Source organism: Panulirus ornatus, chromosome 3 (genome assembly GCF_036320965.1).
Source record: "Panulirus ornatus isolate Po-2019 chromosome 3, ASM3632096v1, whole genome shotgun sequence".
NCBI lineage: Eukaryota > Metazoa > Arthropoda > Malacostraca > Decapoda > Palinuridae > Panulirus > Panulirus ornatus.
The window spans coordinates 43,228,485-43,244,998 of NC_092226.1; the positions used below are offsets into that span (position 1 = coordinate 43,228,485).

At 38.0% G+C, this 16,514-nt stretch overlaps 1 protein-coding gene across 2 annotated transcripts in view; it reads left to right on the plus strand.

Annotated features, from left to right (window-relative positions):
- Positions 1–728: 728 nt before the first annotated feature.
- RpLP0 (ribosomal protein LP0) overlaps positions 729–16,514 on the plus strand; it is a 64,388-nt gene continuing 48,602 nt past the window's right edge. The window contains exon 1 of one of the 2 annotated variants that reach the window (XM_071687483.1): positions 729–769. The gene's annotated coding sequence lies outside the window, so the exon portion shown is untranslated. Of the gene's footprint in view, positions 858–16,514 lie in introns of both variants that reach the window. The other variant, XM_071687474.1, reaches the window with a different exon arrangement.

Consider the following 16,514-nt stretch of genomic DNA (forward strand, 5'->3'; position numbering starts at 1 on the left):
ATATATATATATATATATATATATATATATATATATATATATATATATATATATGCTTAATACTGCTCTTCCTTTTTGTACGATGAGTCAACTATGATAATGTAGTACAGTTCTCGAATAATGTTGCTTTTTATTAAAAATGGATAAAAATATGTACGTTTAAACGCAATGTCAAATCTTAACACCAGTTTAATTTTGATTCACACTTTTCAATTAAAATTTTTGTTTTGGCAGTTGCGAGTGAATTAGGCAAATTACTTAGCGAACATATTTAGATATTTTACCAAGAATAGCACATAAGGTAAATACAGATACTTGTTTCCAATCTTATCCTCAAAATACTTTCATAGTTATTGATGGCATACAGTATATGTCAACAATGAAAAGTACTAGAACGTAATTTGAACGTAGAACTATTTTATAATTATAAAAACTAATCGTGAAATCTAACACTAGTGTATGTGATTGAAAGTCATTTACGGACAAATTAAGATCATTAGCACTAACTTCTCTCAAAAATCATTACTCGTTTCTTAAAACAATTTTTAGTTTGACTGACGAGATTTTATTTAGTACAAAGTGATTATTTATGTATTGCTTTTATCTCATTTATTTGAGATAAAAAGCTATATGTAAAGCATTCTAAATCGTACAAAATGAACGCGATTATAACACGATTATGATAATCAAGTGGGTGCGTGTCATAGCCAAGTTCAAAGTTTTACTGGCAGTGAGTTTCATACTTCTTTCTCCTCGTGTTGATGAATAGGTAAGCATAACCTTACCCAAGTAAACACTATTTGTGACATTTTTTTGCAACTGAAAGTCATGAAAGCGTTATCAAAGTAGATATCCAGGTAGACAAGATTCATTCTGTATAGTTTAGAGTGTTGAAGAGGCGTAAATATACTTTCGTTGCGTGCAGCAGAAGGCGGGTTGATGAATCTTTGTGTTGCTGCTTGATGAGTATGGTCAAAATGTGCAGGATAGAGCAGACAGGTTGATGCTAGGGCTTTTGTATGTAATGAAAGGCTTGAAGATAACTCATGCTATTAAAACTAAGGCTAATAGTGATATATGGTGTTCGATATTAGATGTGGCACAGGTAGCTCCGTCAGTTTTGTATTTGTTTAGAGGGCTTTGAAGTTGTGAAAATGGGCAATAACACTGAAAATCAACTGTTGACGTTTTAATGATATTTCTCATTCGTACGAATTTTGCAAATAGTGAACGAACAAAAGATGACGCCTGTGGTATTCTCATGTCAATTTGTAATGTCTCCCGTCTCTCTTCGGAAAAATGATAGTATGCGGATGGCTAACCAATAGCATTCATCTGGCGCTTGCTTAGCAAAGTTCTTCGATTCTTATGTTGAATAACAAAGTGAATGACGATGTAATGAAATAAGGAAACTACGTTGATTGTAGACATTCCTATTTTTTCCTGTATGTGTTCCAGATAAAGCCATCATACCTTCTGATGTTTGAATCTAACTCTGAATTTTGTTAATATGTTGGATGAGCTTAGTTGTTTACAGTAATTTACGGCTGGAGTTAGTGCTAATGAGGTATCTCCTGCACAGGGTTAGATGGTTACCTTGCCATCCAGATGGAACAACATATCGGAGATGAGTATTCCAAGTATTTCACAAGAATATTTGAAATTTTTTTGAGAAAATCATTAATGTAGTCCTGCTATGTTAAAAGTGCATAGTACTTGATTTCCATATTTTACAGTATTATTAAACAATGTGATATTGAAAGATATTTGAAATGGTTTGTAAAGCAAAATCCCATAATCTTATATGCCTTAGAGTAGCAGAAAGGATTCCATAAGAGAAATACTTTGATATCATACCTTAAAAAGTGACTCATGAAAATGATTACTGTTTCTGTAAAGTGGCCAGGGGAAATTGTGGGATAAGAACACACTAAAGCAATAGTTGATAATTTAAGTATTGCATTCTTTTCACATTCATTGCAGACAGAGAAAGTGCCCATTCTGTGAACAGTTTACAAGAAACATCCACTAGGCACTTATTCAGTTTTTAGAGCTTTATACTTTTTTGTGATGTACGAAGTGAAAGAATCTGTGATATAACATAAAAGATGTACCTTTAGATTGTAGAAATGCTTATTAAACTTTATATATTTCAGGTAATGTCATTATGCATCATAATGTTTGATTCAGATTTAATCCAAGTTTTGCAGATATGTTGGATCAGTTGAGCATAGATTTAGGGCTCAGTTTAATCTTTATGAGATCCCTCCCACTCAGGGTCAGATTCTTAAGTCTCTATATGTATATTTTTGTACTTACTGTTTATAATGTCATCTGAATGATGACAACATGGCAGATAAGAGAGGTACTAGTAGTACATGTTTTCACAAAAATATATAAAGATATTGAGAACATCTTCACAAATTCAGTCTTTTAAGGTTAAAAGTGCATTTGATTTGATGTCCACATTTTACTTTATTGTAGTAGTATTGCTTATCCCCACATTTTTCCCATCCTTCATGACTCATTCACTATTGAAAGATAGTTTTAAAGTGTATTAAAGCAAAGTTCCACACTTATATTATTCATTATATTAGCAATAGAAATTTCATTAGAGAAAAACTAAAACATGACACCTGTAAAAGTAGCATCTTTATTTTTCATGTTTTTACCCCACAATTTCCTTCTACTTCAAAGCCTTATCTACTTTATGAGAAGTTTAAACAAATAGAGCTGGAGGTGCTACACCTAAAAACTTACAATATGTATAAACCATCCACATTGTAAAGAATCCATTGGCACCAATATCATTAATTCTGTCATCTTCCAAATAAATGCCTCATAATTTTTTTTACAGAAAGCTGCATATGAGATTTACAGTAAAGTGAATTGTTTTCCATATGGTATTGTATAATACATTTACATTTATATAATTCTTTCATCCAGTAAGTTCTCTCCAATATCAGTCATCACTAATTTCTCAAAATTGCTGTATTGATAATAAGGATGGCAAGCATATTCACTGACAAACTTTGACGTTTCACTCCCAGAGATGTGTGGTGGCTCACTCCTGACATGTCTGTAGTTTATCCAACTAAACATGATGGCAGCTCATTTTTTGACAGGTCTTGACCTCTTCTGACTTATTTTTTTTTTTATGTAGCTACTATTCACATGTATTTAAGTACCCTTTTTTGCATGTCCTTATTGCATCTGATGTATATATTCTTTGATTAAGACTTGTATTGTGATATTATTAGTTGGATTTAAAAGTTTAATTTCCTTTTTTTATATACTCCTGTGATCATGTATGATGTTGAATATGAATAGATCATCAGATGATACTGGGCCCTGCCAGCTTGAGGTTGCACCACGAGTGTAAAGCCATCTTTGGTGAGGCTGTATAACTGAGATTACAGTTTCATCAAAAATCTTGTCACTCACTCAAGGAGTTTCCATTTCCGATTGGAAGTAATGCAATATTGGATTACAGGAGCCTGTAAAAAGGTCCTAGGAAACACCAGGACTCGTAAAAAAAAGTGGGTCCTGAGGTAGTTATAAATGATAAATGGATGAATACATCATCAAATAGCCTTTCAGTCTTTGTCTTATCACCACTGCCTTAAGGTGATTATGTTCATAAGGATGGGCTGAGACTTGTATCGACAGATGTTTTTATTTTTTTGGATGGGCAGATTGATACTGAGATGATTAAGTTTTTTACATATAACTTGACAACTGAAGTTGAATATATATTGTAACTAGCCATCAATTATTGGATTATGGATGGGCTGACATCTGTGTTCGTCAGTAAAGTTGCTGTAGACTTGATTGAAGGTGAATAAATCATCAAACTATCATTGAATGTTCTGTCATCAATGAACAATGATAGTACTAATTTGGATTAACCAAGATCATTAATGATGATCAACTAATGAATGCATATAAAAATACCACTGCTCCAAATGTGATTATGATTTTATATTCACATCCTATATATTTATTTATTTATTTATTTATTTATTTATTTGTTTATTTATTTATTTATTTATTTATTTGTTTATTTATTTATTTATTTATTTATTTATTTGTTTATTTATTTATTTGTTTATTTATTTATTTATTTATTTATTTATTTATTTGTTTATTTATTTATTTGTTTATTTATTTATTTATTTGTTTATTTAATTTATGTTATTTTAGATTGCTTTTAGTATTATCTTGTCTCACATATTCCCTTCTCCCTCATAATCCTACCATTAAAGTTATATATTATCTACATTTTTAGATAAAAATCCAAACAGCTTTCTCAGCTCATGTTAATATGGTAAGGAAGTGAGTTACAAGGAATAGCTGAAACCTCTGAGGCTATACTCTATGGAGCACAGGTGGGAGAGGTAAATCTTCATCCATTACTGAGAATATCCTTGAAGTGATGGGCCCACCCCAGTCTATAAGAGTAGATTTCTCTAGATATTCACCAGGGTTGCAACATGTACCCTCAGAAATAACATCATATTAGCACAACCGGCTTGGAAGCTCCTGTAAAATACATGTGAAATTTAAAGATGTAACATGCAGGGCCCAGGACTTAAACACCTGCCTGCTGTCATCAGAAACACAAAGGGATGCACAGGAGTTAAGATAAAGGGCACTGGACAATTTCCTGCAAAATGTACTTCACAGTGAGGCAATGTGGGTGTGCTATGCCATCCAACAGCTTGGTTGACCATCAACCCATCCCAGAAGCTTATATCTATCCTAGGCTGTGGAGGAAGTCTCTGAAAGGACTTCACCAGGTTAAGTTATGTGGATGTAAATGGAATATCTCACCTATTAAATCTTTTTGTGCAATGGATGCATTGATATTAGTACCATAAGTAGAAGAATGTTGATCGTTAACATAGAAAATGCCCATCTTCTCTGTTAGAGATTACTGACAAGATACATAGAAAACAAATAAAACTGTTGGTATAAACATAAATTTCATTAGTATATTTCATCTGAAATATGAACAAGAGAAATGGAAATATAGGTAGAAATTGTGTGAGCTCCATTCAGGTTAACTAAGTTGCTTTGTATTCTGCTGTGTTGCAGTGGTATGAATTGAGAAATGGAATGTGATCTAGAAGAATGAGAGCAAGTGTTAGAAGAAGGAGGGGGAGAGTTTAAAAGGGGGTTATGTATGTAAAGGGACTTTATAACAAGATAACAGAAATTCCAAAATTCCAAGAATGTATCCACATTTTGCATCTAATTGGTAAAACTTACCATGTGAAAGACTGATAGCTTATACGATGAATCAATTTTTTACTAATTTGTGTATTGATTATCAGGACCACTGGAGTTGGACAAAGACCATATGTGATTTCTAATCTTTTTGCACTACCACTCACAGGATGAGAAGTATGAGGTGTACAATAAACTTCTCAGTGATACAGGCATAAATCAAATCAAGGAGAAATATGAGGATGAGTAAATAGTGTTTGAAGAAGAAAGATAATTTATTCAGAACAATAGGACAGAATCCTGAGAAACACCACTTTTGATAGGATAGGAGGGGAAGACTCGTCAAAAGCTACTGTGGCACGGTTAAAGGGTTAGAGCAATCTCCTTTCTAGGAAACAGAGAAGCAGAACGTTTGAATTACATAAGTTATTTGAGATGTGTTAGGTTAGTGAGCTGATTGATTTGTCAGAAATCAGACATGCACATTTTTTTTTTTTTTTATTATTATACTTTGTCGCTGTCTCCCACGTTAGCGAGGTAGCGTTAAGAACAGAGGACTGGGCCTTTGAGGGAACATCCTCACCTGGCCCCCTTCTCTCTTCCTTCTTTTGGAAAATTAAAAAAAACGAGAGAGGAGGATTTCCAGCCCCCCGCTCCCTCCCCTTTTAGTCGCCTTCTACGACACGCAGGGAATATGTGGGAAGTATTCTTTCTCCCCATCCCCAGGAATACTCAACAAACTTATACCTCTGTAATTTGAGCACTCACTCTTATCCCCTTTGCCTTTGTACAATGGCACTATACACGCATTCCGCCAATCCTCAGGCACCTCACCATGAGTCATACATACATTAAATAACCTTACCAACCAGTCAACAATACAGTCACCCCCTTTTTTAATAAATTCCACTGCAATACCATCCAAACCTGCTGCCTTGCCGGCTTTCATCTTCCGCAAAGCTTTTACTACCTCTTCTCTGTTTACCAAATCATTTTCCCTAACCCTCTCACTTTGCACACCACCTCGACCAAAACACCCTATATCTGCCACTCTGTCATCAGACACATTCAACAAACCTTCAAAATACTCATTCCATCTCCTTCTCACATCACCGCTACTTGTTATCACCTCCCCATTTACGCCCTTCACTGAAGTTCCCATTTGCTTCCTTGTCTTACGCACCCTATTTACCTCCTTCCAGAACATCTTTTTATTCTCCCTAAAATTTACTGATAGTCTCTCACCCCAACTCTCATTTGCCCTTTCTTTCACCTCTTGCACCTTTCTCTTGACCTCCTGTCTCTTTCTTTTATACTTCTCGCACTCAATTGCATTTTTTCCCTGCAAAAATCGTCCAAATGCCTCTCTCTTCTCTTTCACTAATACTCTTACTTCTTCATCCCACCACTCACTACCCTTTCTAAACAGCCCACCTCCCACTCTTCTCATGCCACAAGCATCTTTTGCGCAATCCATCACTGATTCCCTAAATACATCCCATTCCTCCCCCACTCCCCTTACTTCCATTGTTCTCACCTTTTTCCATTCTGTACACAGTCTCTCCTGGTACTTCCCCACACAGGTCTCCTTCCCAAGCTCACTTACTCTCACCACCTTCTTCACCCCAACATTCACTCCTCTTTTCTGAAAACCTTTTATTTATTGTACTTGATTGCCGTTTCTCACATTAGCGAGGTAGCACAAGGAAACAGATGAAAGAATGGCCCAACCACATACATACACATGTAGATATTCATACTTACTTGCTCTCATCCATTCCTGTCGCTATCCCGCCACACAGGAAATAGCATCCCCCTCCTTCAGCGAGGTAGCGCCAGGAAAAGTCAAAGAAAGCCACATTCGTTCACACTGTCTCCAGCTGTCGTGTAATAATGCACCGAAACCACAGATCCCTTTCCACATCCAGGCCCCACAGAACTTTCCATGGTTTACCCCAGACGCTTCACATGCCCTGGTTCAATCCATTGACAGCACGTCGACCCTGGTATACCACATTGTTCCAATTCACTCTATTCCTTGTATGACTTTCACCCTCCTGCATGTTCAGGCCCCGATCACTCAAAATCTTCTTCACTCCATTTTTCCACCTCCAATTTGGTCTCCCACTTCTCGTTCCCTCCACCTCTGACACATATATCCTCTTGGTCAATCTTTCCTCACTCATTCTCTCCATGTAACCAAACCATTTCAAAACACCCTCTTCTGCTCTCTCAACCACACTGTTTTTATTACCACACATCTCTCTTTCCTTATTATTACTTACTCGATCAAACCACCTCACACCACATATTGTCCTCAAACATCTCATTTCCAGCACATCCACCCACCTCTGCCCAATTCTATCTATAGCCCACGCTTCACAACCATGTATCATTGTTGGAACCACTATTCCTTCAAGCATTATCATTTTTGGTTTCCAAGATAATGATCTCGACTTGCACATATTCTTCAACGCTCCCAGAACATTCGCCCCCTCCCTCACCCCATGATCCACTTCCGCTTCCATGGTTCCATCCGCTGCCAAATCCACTCCCAGATATCCAAAAGAATTCACTTCCTCCAGTTTTTCTCCATTCAAACATACCTCCCAGTTGACTTGTCCCTCAACCCTACTGTACCTAATAATCTTGCTCTTATTCACATTTACTCTCAGCTTTCTTCTTTCACACATTTTGCCATACTCAGTCTCCAGCTTCTGCGGTTTCTCACCCGAATCAGCCACCAGTGCTGTATCATCAGTGAACAACAACTGACTCACTTCCCAAGCTCTCTCATCCACAACAGACAGCATACTTGCCCCTCTTTCCAAAACTCTTGCATTCACATCCCTAACAACCCCATCCTTAAACAAATTAAACAACCATGTAGACATCACACTCCCTTACCGCATACCAACATTCACTGAGAACCAATCACTTTTATCTCTTCCTACACTTACACATGCCTTACATCCTCGATAAAAACTTTTCACTGCTTCTAACAACTTTCCTCCCACGCCATATATTCTTAATACCTTCCACAGAGCATCTCTATCAACTCTGTCATATGCCTTCACCAGATCCATAAATGCTACATACAAATCCTTTTGCTTTTCTAAGTATTTCTCACATACATTCTTCAAAGCAAACACCTGATCCACACATCTTCTACCACTTCTGAAACCACACTGCTCTTCCCCAATCTGATGTTATGTACATGCCTTCACCCTCTCAATCAATACCCTCCCATATTGTTTGCCAAGAATATTCACCAAAGTTATACCTCTGTAATTTGAGCACTCACTTTTATCCCCTTTGCCTTTGTACAATGGCTCTATGCAAGCATTCTGCCAATCCTCAGGCACCTTACCATGAGTCATACATAAATTGAATAATCTTACCAAACTGTCAAAAATACAGTCACCCCCTTTTTTAATAAATTCCACTGCAATACCATCCAAACCCGCTGCCTTGCAGGCTTTCATCTTCTGCAAAGCTTTTACTACCTCCTCTCTGTTTACCAAATTATTCTCCCTAACCCTCTCACTTTGCACACCACATCGACCAAAACACCCTAAATCTGCCACTCTATCATCAAACACTTTCAACAAACCTTCAAAATACTCACTCCATCTCCTTCTCACACTACCACTACTTGTTATCACCTCCCCATTAACCCCCCTCAGTGATGTTCCCATTTGTTCCCTTGTCTTACACACTTTATTTACCTCATTCCAAATCATTTTTTTATTTTATATTTATTTTACTTTGTCGCTGTCTCCCACGTTAGCGAGGTAGCACAAGGAAACAGATGAAAGAATGGCCCAACCCACCCACATACACATGTATATACATACACGTCCACACACGCACATATACATACCTATGCATCTCAACGTATACATATATATATACACACACACAGACATATACATATATACACATGTACATAATTCATACTCTCTGCCTTTATTCATTCCCATCGCCACCCCGCCACACATGAAATACCAACCCCCTTCACCCACGTGTGCGAGGTAGTGCTAGGAAAAGACAACAAAGGCCATATTCATTCACACTCAGTCTCTAGCTGTCATGTATGATGCTCCAAAACCACAACTCCCGTTCCACATCCAGGCTCCACAAAACTTTCCATGGTTTACCCCAGATGCTTCACATGCCCCAGTTCAATCCATTGACAGCATTGGTTTCCAAGATAACGATCTCGACTTGCACATATTCTTCAACGCTCCCAGAACATTCGCCCCCTCCCCCACCCTATGATTCACTTCTGCTTCCATGATTCCATCTGCTGCCAAATCCACTCCAAGATATCTAAAACACATCACTTCCTCCAGTTTTTTCCATTCAAACTTACCTCCCAATTGTTTTGTCCCTTAACCCTACTGTACCTAATAACCTTGCTCTTATTCACATTTACTTTGAGCTTTCTTTCACACACTATACCAAACTCAGTCACCAGCTTCTGCAGTTTCTCACCCGAATCAATCACCAGTGCTGTATCATCACCGAACAACAACCGACTTACTTCAACAATTGACTTACTTCCCAAGCTCTCTCATCCACAACAGACTGCAAACTTGCCCCTCTTTCTAAAACTTTTGCATTCACCTTCCTAACAACCCATCCTTAAACAAGTTAAACAACCATGGAGACATCACACACCCCTGCCGCAAACCAACATTCACTGAGAACCAATCACTTTCCTCTCTTCCTACATGTACACGTGCTTTACATCCTCAATAAAAACTTTTCACTGCTTCTAACAACTCACCTCCCACACCATATATTCTTAATACCTTCCACAGAGCATCTCTATCAACTGTATCATATGTCTTCTCCAGATCCATAAATGCTACATACAAATCCATTTGCTTTTCTAGTATTTCTCACATACATTCTTCAAAGCAAACTCCTGATCCACACATCCTCTACCACTTCTGAAACCACACTTCTCTTCCCCAATCTGATGCTTTTTACATGCCGTCACCCTCTCAATCAATACCCTCCCATATAATTTCCCAGGAATACTCTTTTTCTTTTCTTTCAAACTATTCGCCATTTCCCGCGTTAGCGAGGTAGCGTTAAGAACAGAGGACTGGGCCTTTGAGGGAACATCCTCACCTGGCCCCCTTCTCTCTTCCTTCTTTTGGAAAATTAAAAAAAACGAGAGAGGAGGATTTCCAGCCCCCCGCTCCCTCCCCTTTTAGTCGCCTTCTACGACACGCAGGGAATATGTGGGAAGTATTCTTTCTCCCCATCCCCAGGGATACTCACCAAACTTATATTTCTGTAATTTGAGCACTCACTTTTATCCCCTTTGCTTTTGTACAATGGCACTATGCAAGCCATTCCGCCAATCCTCAGGCACCTCACCATGAGTCATACATACATTAAATAACCTTACCAACCAGTCATCAACACAGTCACCCCCCTTTTTTAATAAATTCCTCTGCAGTACCATCCAAACCCACTGCCTTGCCGGCTTTCATCTTCCACAAAGCTCTTACTACCTCTTCTCTGTTTACCAAATGATTCTCCCTAACCCTTTCACTTTGCACACCACCTCGACCAAAACCCCCTATATCTGCCGCTCTATCATCAAACACATTCAACAAACCTTCAAAATACTCACTCCATCTTCTCACATCACCACACCACTACTTGTTATCACCTCCCCATTAGCCCCTTCACTGATGTTCCCATTTGTTCCCTTGTCTTATGCACTTTATTTACCTCCTTCCCAAGCATCTTTTTATTCTCCCTAAAATTTAACGATACTCTCACCCCAACTCTTCACCCCAATTCTCATTTGCCCTCTTTTTTGCCAATTGCACCTTTCTCTTGACCTCCTGCCTCTTTCTTTTATGCATCTCCCAGTCATTTGCTTTATTTCCCTGCAAAAATCTAAATGCCTCTCTTTTCTTTCACTAATAATCTTACTTCTTCATCCCACCACTCGCTAACCTTTCTAATCTGCCCACCTCCCACGCTTCTCATGCCACAAGCATCCCTTGCACAAGCCATCACTGCTTCCTTAAATACATTCCATTCCTCCCCAACTCCCCTTACGTCCATTGTTCTCACCTTTTTCCATTTTGTACTCAGTCTCTCATGGTACTTCCTCACACAAGTCTCCTTCCCGAGCTCACTTACTCTCACCACTCTCTTCACCTCTCTTCACCCCAACATTCTCTCTTCTTTTCTGAAAACCTTTTATTTATTGTACTTGATTGCCGTTTCTCACATTAGCGAGGTAGCACCAGGAAACAGACAAAGAATGGTCCATCCACTCATGTACACATGTGCACATTTTTTTTTTTTTTTTTATCTATGAAGGTTTGCTTTACAAAGTGCACATATACATACACATGTAGATATTCATACTTACTTGCTCTCATCCATTCCTGTCGCTATCCCGCCACACAGGAAATAGCATCCCCCTCCTTCAGCGAGGTAGCGCCAGGAAAAGTCAAAGAAAGCCACATTCGTTCACACACAGTCTCTGTCATGTAATGTACAGAAACCACAGAATGAAGGTTACTAAATTGTGCTTAAGAAATGGGGGAAGAAAGACTGGAAGAGGCAAGAAATTTAAGTATTTAGGAGCTGTCTTAGGTAAGTTTATTGATATTGAAGGAGTGATAAGGGAGAGATCAGCTTAGGGAAGAATAGTCATTGGGTCCCTTCATATGATAATGAAGGGTAGAGGTGTAAGTATAAAAGTGAAGAGAGGATTAAGGACAGCATAGTCTAATCTATGCAGCCAAAAAATGGACGTAGAGTGAGTCAGAGGTCAAGAATCCAGGTTATGGAAATGAGCTGTTTAAGAGCATGTCGTGTGAGCAGATAGAATGAAAAATGAAGTGAAGGGATGCATGAGAGACGTGGTGTGGCAGGGAATGCAAAGAGAATGAATTGTGGAATGGTAGAGTAGGTAGAACATAATACTTTTAGATAGTTTGGACATGTTGAAAGATTGCAAGACTGGGATTTAGAAGGAGAGAGTATGGTAGTACAGTTAAAGGGGTTGGTGTGAGAGGAAGACCTCCTGTGACATGGGCAAATAGAGTGGAAGAATCCTGGAGGGGAAGAACATTGGATGTCAGGGAGGCATGTAAGGTCAGGGATAAGTGGAGAGACTATTGCCGTGGTACCCCTTGATGGGAGTTCCTTTAGGGAACTGGCATCAGAGGTAGATAGAGAAGGAGCTGAAGTGTTGATCAGAAGGGGCTAAAGTGTTGGTTGGTTCAGGTCAAAATATTGGTTGATACTAAGAGAAAATGCTGGTAGGTGCCTAAGTGTTGAGCAGCTGATCGTATTGGTAGATTGTGATGAAGGGATATTTTATGGAAATAGATGCATGTTCTCTGATTAACAGATTTTGATGAAAGTGGTACCATTTGAATCCTTGCACAATGTAGACTTGATAGAGAAGGTGAGATTTTAGGTGTAGCACCTGCTATGATAAGGAATGTTAAGTAAATTTCAGCTCCCTCATTAGGTTATGTGAAGTTTTGATTGGTTTTGTTAATTCTTGGGTGAGTTTAGTTGTCTATAAAGATGGTATAGAAATTGAATTACTGTATAAGGGGCTCTATACCACTTCTGATGTCCATAGACATTTAAGCTCACAGTTTACCTCTTGAAACGAAGAGCCCTCACGCATTACCTCTGAAGAAGAGGTATATGACTGGATTGATAATTCCACCATCATAAACCATTATGAAGCATATGTATGAGAATTGATAATCCTTCCTGCATTCTATCATAATGTGGGTTGGTATGAATGATGAGGGATTTAGTAGGTTTCCTTAAACATTGAATGCCTCTAAATGTGGGTTGATATGAATGATGAGGGATTTAGTAGGTTTCTTTAATCGTTGAATGCCACTAAATACCAAATAAACAATGCCAAAATGAAATTTCTTACTGGATGCATCATCAAAAGCTGTGGAGACATATGGAACAAGTTTGGATATGTATGAGGCATTAGTAGCGGAGGCGTTAAGGAGAAGTTGATGTTAGGAACATTATGTAGGAGTCTCTACAAACTCCGCGTTAGACTTTCCCCCCTCCTGTTGGCCTGTAAAGGGTGAGGCAGGCAGTAAAGTCTAAGAAGTGGCACTAGAATTCACTGGTTATGGAGACTCTCTTGGTGCAACCATCCGACTGAAGGAGTTTCATTTGGGAACAGACATCAGAGATATAGGTGGTTAGTAGTTGGTGGGGTTTTGCTAATATATAAAAAGAATCACATACACCTAGCAAGATGTGTCATCATCAGATAGTGTAGAGAATAGTGCCATCTTAGTGATGTGCTCACTAAATCATTTCTCATGGGGTAAGTTGAGGAATATATTACATGCTAATAAGTTGTTTTGTTTTCTCATATGTTATTTTGTTTTGTAAGAGAATTTTTTTCACATGAATTGCACCCATTTCTCAGAGACTGGGTAGCATGGTGTTGCGTTGTCTTGCTGATCTTGAAAGAAATTCACGAAATGGAATTAATCAGAGGATTTTGCAAAAGTGGTACTACTGAATTCCTTGCGCTCTGTAGAATTGATAGAGTGTGGGTTTTTTTAGTGCCTCTTAGTCCCACAGTGTATAAGTCCTTGTAAGGTAGACAGTGCTTTGAATATAGGAAATTGTGGGTTAAAAACACACTTCATTACAGTTCAAAACATAAGGAATTGATGGGTACAGTACCACTTTTGTCAGAATCTGTCAGCTAGAACAGGAAGGGTGCCAAAGGCATCTTCAAATAATTCAGGAATGTCCTGCAGATAGCCAAAGATAAACATACACCTGGCACCTGTTTAGAATGTCTAGAGCTGTATTAAGTTTGAAAATCAATTTACAAACTCATTGTGCTTTATTGAAATGAGGTTAACTTTCATTGGGATCAAGGAATAGCTAATTTCCATTGTTATTTCGAAGTCGGCTCCTCTGGATACTGCATTGCTTCCATGGAATCTGGCTGAATTAAAATCTTGCAGATAACTTGACATCACATGTCATCTGAAGCATTCATATGAGCTAATTATCATTATGTATTTATTGTTATTTTAGATTGCTTTTAGTATTATCTTGTCTCACATATTCCTTCTCCCTCATAATCCTACCATTAAAGTTATATATTATCTACATTTTTAGATAAAAATCCAAACAGCTTTCTCAGCTCATGTTAATATGGTAAAGGAAGTGAGTTACAAGGAATAGCTGAAACCTCTGAGGCTATACTCTATGGAGCACAGGTGGGAGAGGTAAATCTTCATCCATACTGAGAATATCCTTGAAGTGATGGGCCCACCCCAGTCTATAAGAGTAGATTTCTCTAGATATTCACCAGGGTTGCAACATGTACCCTCAGAAATAACATCATATTAGCACAACCGGCTTGGAAGCTCCTGTAAAATACATGTGAAATTTAAAGATGTAACATGCAGGGCCCAGGACTTAAACACCTTGCCTGCTGTCATCAGAAACACAAAGGGATGCACAGGAGATAAGATAAAGGGCACTGGACAATTTCCTGCAAAATGTACTTCACCAGTGAGGCAATGTGGGTGTGCTATGCCATCCAACAGCTTGGTTGACCATCAACCCATCCCAGAAGCTTATATCTATCCTAGGCTGTGGAGGAAGTCTCTGAAAGACTTCACCAGGTTAAGTTATGTGGATGTAAATGGAATATCTCACCCTTTTAAATCTTTTTGTGCAATGGATGCATTGATATTAGTACCATAAGAGAAGAATGTTGATCGTTAACATAGAAAATGCCCATCTTCTCTGTTAGAGATTACTGACAAGATACATAGAAAACAATAAACTGTTGGTATAAACATAAATTTCATTAGTATATTTCATCTGAAATATGAACAAGAGAAATGGAAATATAGGTAGAAATTGTGTGTGAGCTCCATTCAGGTTAACTAAGTTGCTTTGTATTCTGCTGTGTTGCAGTGGTATGAATTGAGAAATGGAATGTGATCTAGAAGAATGAGAGCAAGTGTTAGAAGAAGGAGGGGGAGAGTTTAAAAGGGGTTGATGTATGTAAAGGGACTTTATAACAAGATAACAGAAATTCCAAAATTCCAAGAATGTATCCACATTTTGCATCTAATTGGTAAAACTTACCATGTGAAAGACTGATAGCTTATACGATGAATCAATTTTTACTAATTTGTGTATTGATTATCAGACCACTGGAGTTGGACAAAGACCATATGTGATTTCTAATCTTTTTGCACTACCACTCACAGGATGAGAAGTATGAGGTGTACAATAAACTTCTCAGTGATACAGGCATAAATCAAATCAAGGAGAAATATGAGGATGAGTAAATAGTGTTTGAAGAAGAAAGATAATTTATTCAGAACAATAGGACAGAACCCTGAGAAACCATTTTCAATGGGTTAGGAGGGGAAAGACCTATCATCAACAGCTGCTGCAGTGAAACAGCCAGAGAGAAATTTGCACTAGGAAACAGAGAAGCAGAACCAACTATATGGTTATGCCCATATTTTGTTCTCTTTTTTTATGTATATAACTGAGAAATGTTTGACCAAGATAGAAATATAGGTTGAAATTGTGTTTTAGCTCCATTCAAATTGACTAAGTTACTGTGTACCCACTCAGAAATGATGCACTGGTCTGAATTGGGAGATGGAATTTATTCAGCAAGAAAGAGAACAAGTATTAGGAGGAGGAGAATTAAAATGGGTTGAAGAATTTCAAGGGACTGTATATAACAAGATGCCAGAAATCACAAGCTTGTATCTGCTTTTTGCATCTGACTTCCCAAGTGAAAGACTGACCAATTTTTACTAGTATATCTAGCAGTTGTCGGGCCACTTGAGTCTCAAGGGGTGCACAATAAACATCTCATTGGTTTTTTTTTTTTTTTATTATTATACTTTGTCGCTGTCTCCCGCGTTTGCGAGGAATTTATTCAGCAAGAAAGAGAACAAGTATTAGGAGGAGGAGAATTAAAATGGGTTGAAGAATTTCAAGGGACTGTATATAACAAGATGCCAGAAATCACAAGCTTGTATCTGCTTTTTGCATCTGACTTCCCAAGTGAAAGACTGACCAATTTTTACTAGTATATCTAGCAGTTGTCGGGCCACTTGAGTCTCAAGGGGTGCACAATAAACATCTCAGTGTTTTTTTTTTTTTTTTTATTATTATACTTTGTCGCTGTCTCCCGCGTTTGCGAGGTAGCGCAAGGAAACAGACAAAAGAAATGGCCCCCCCCCCCC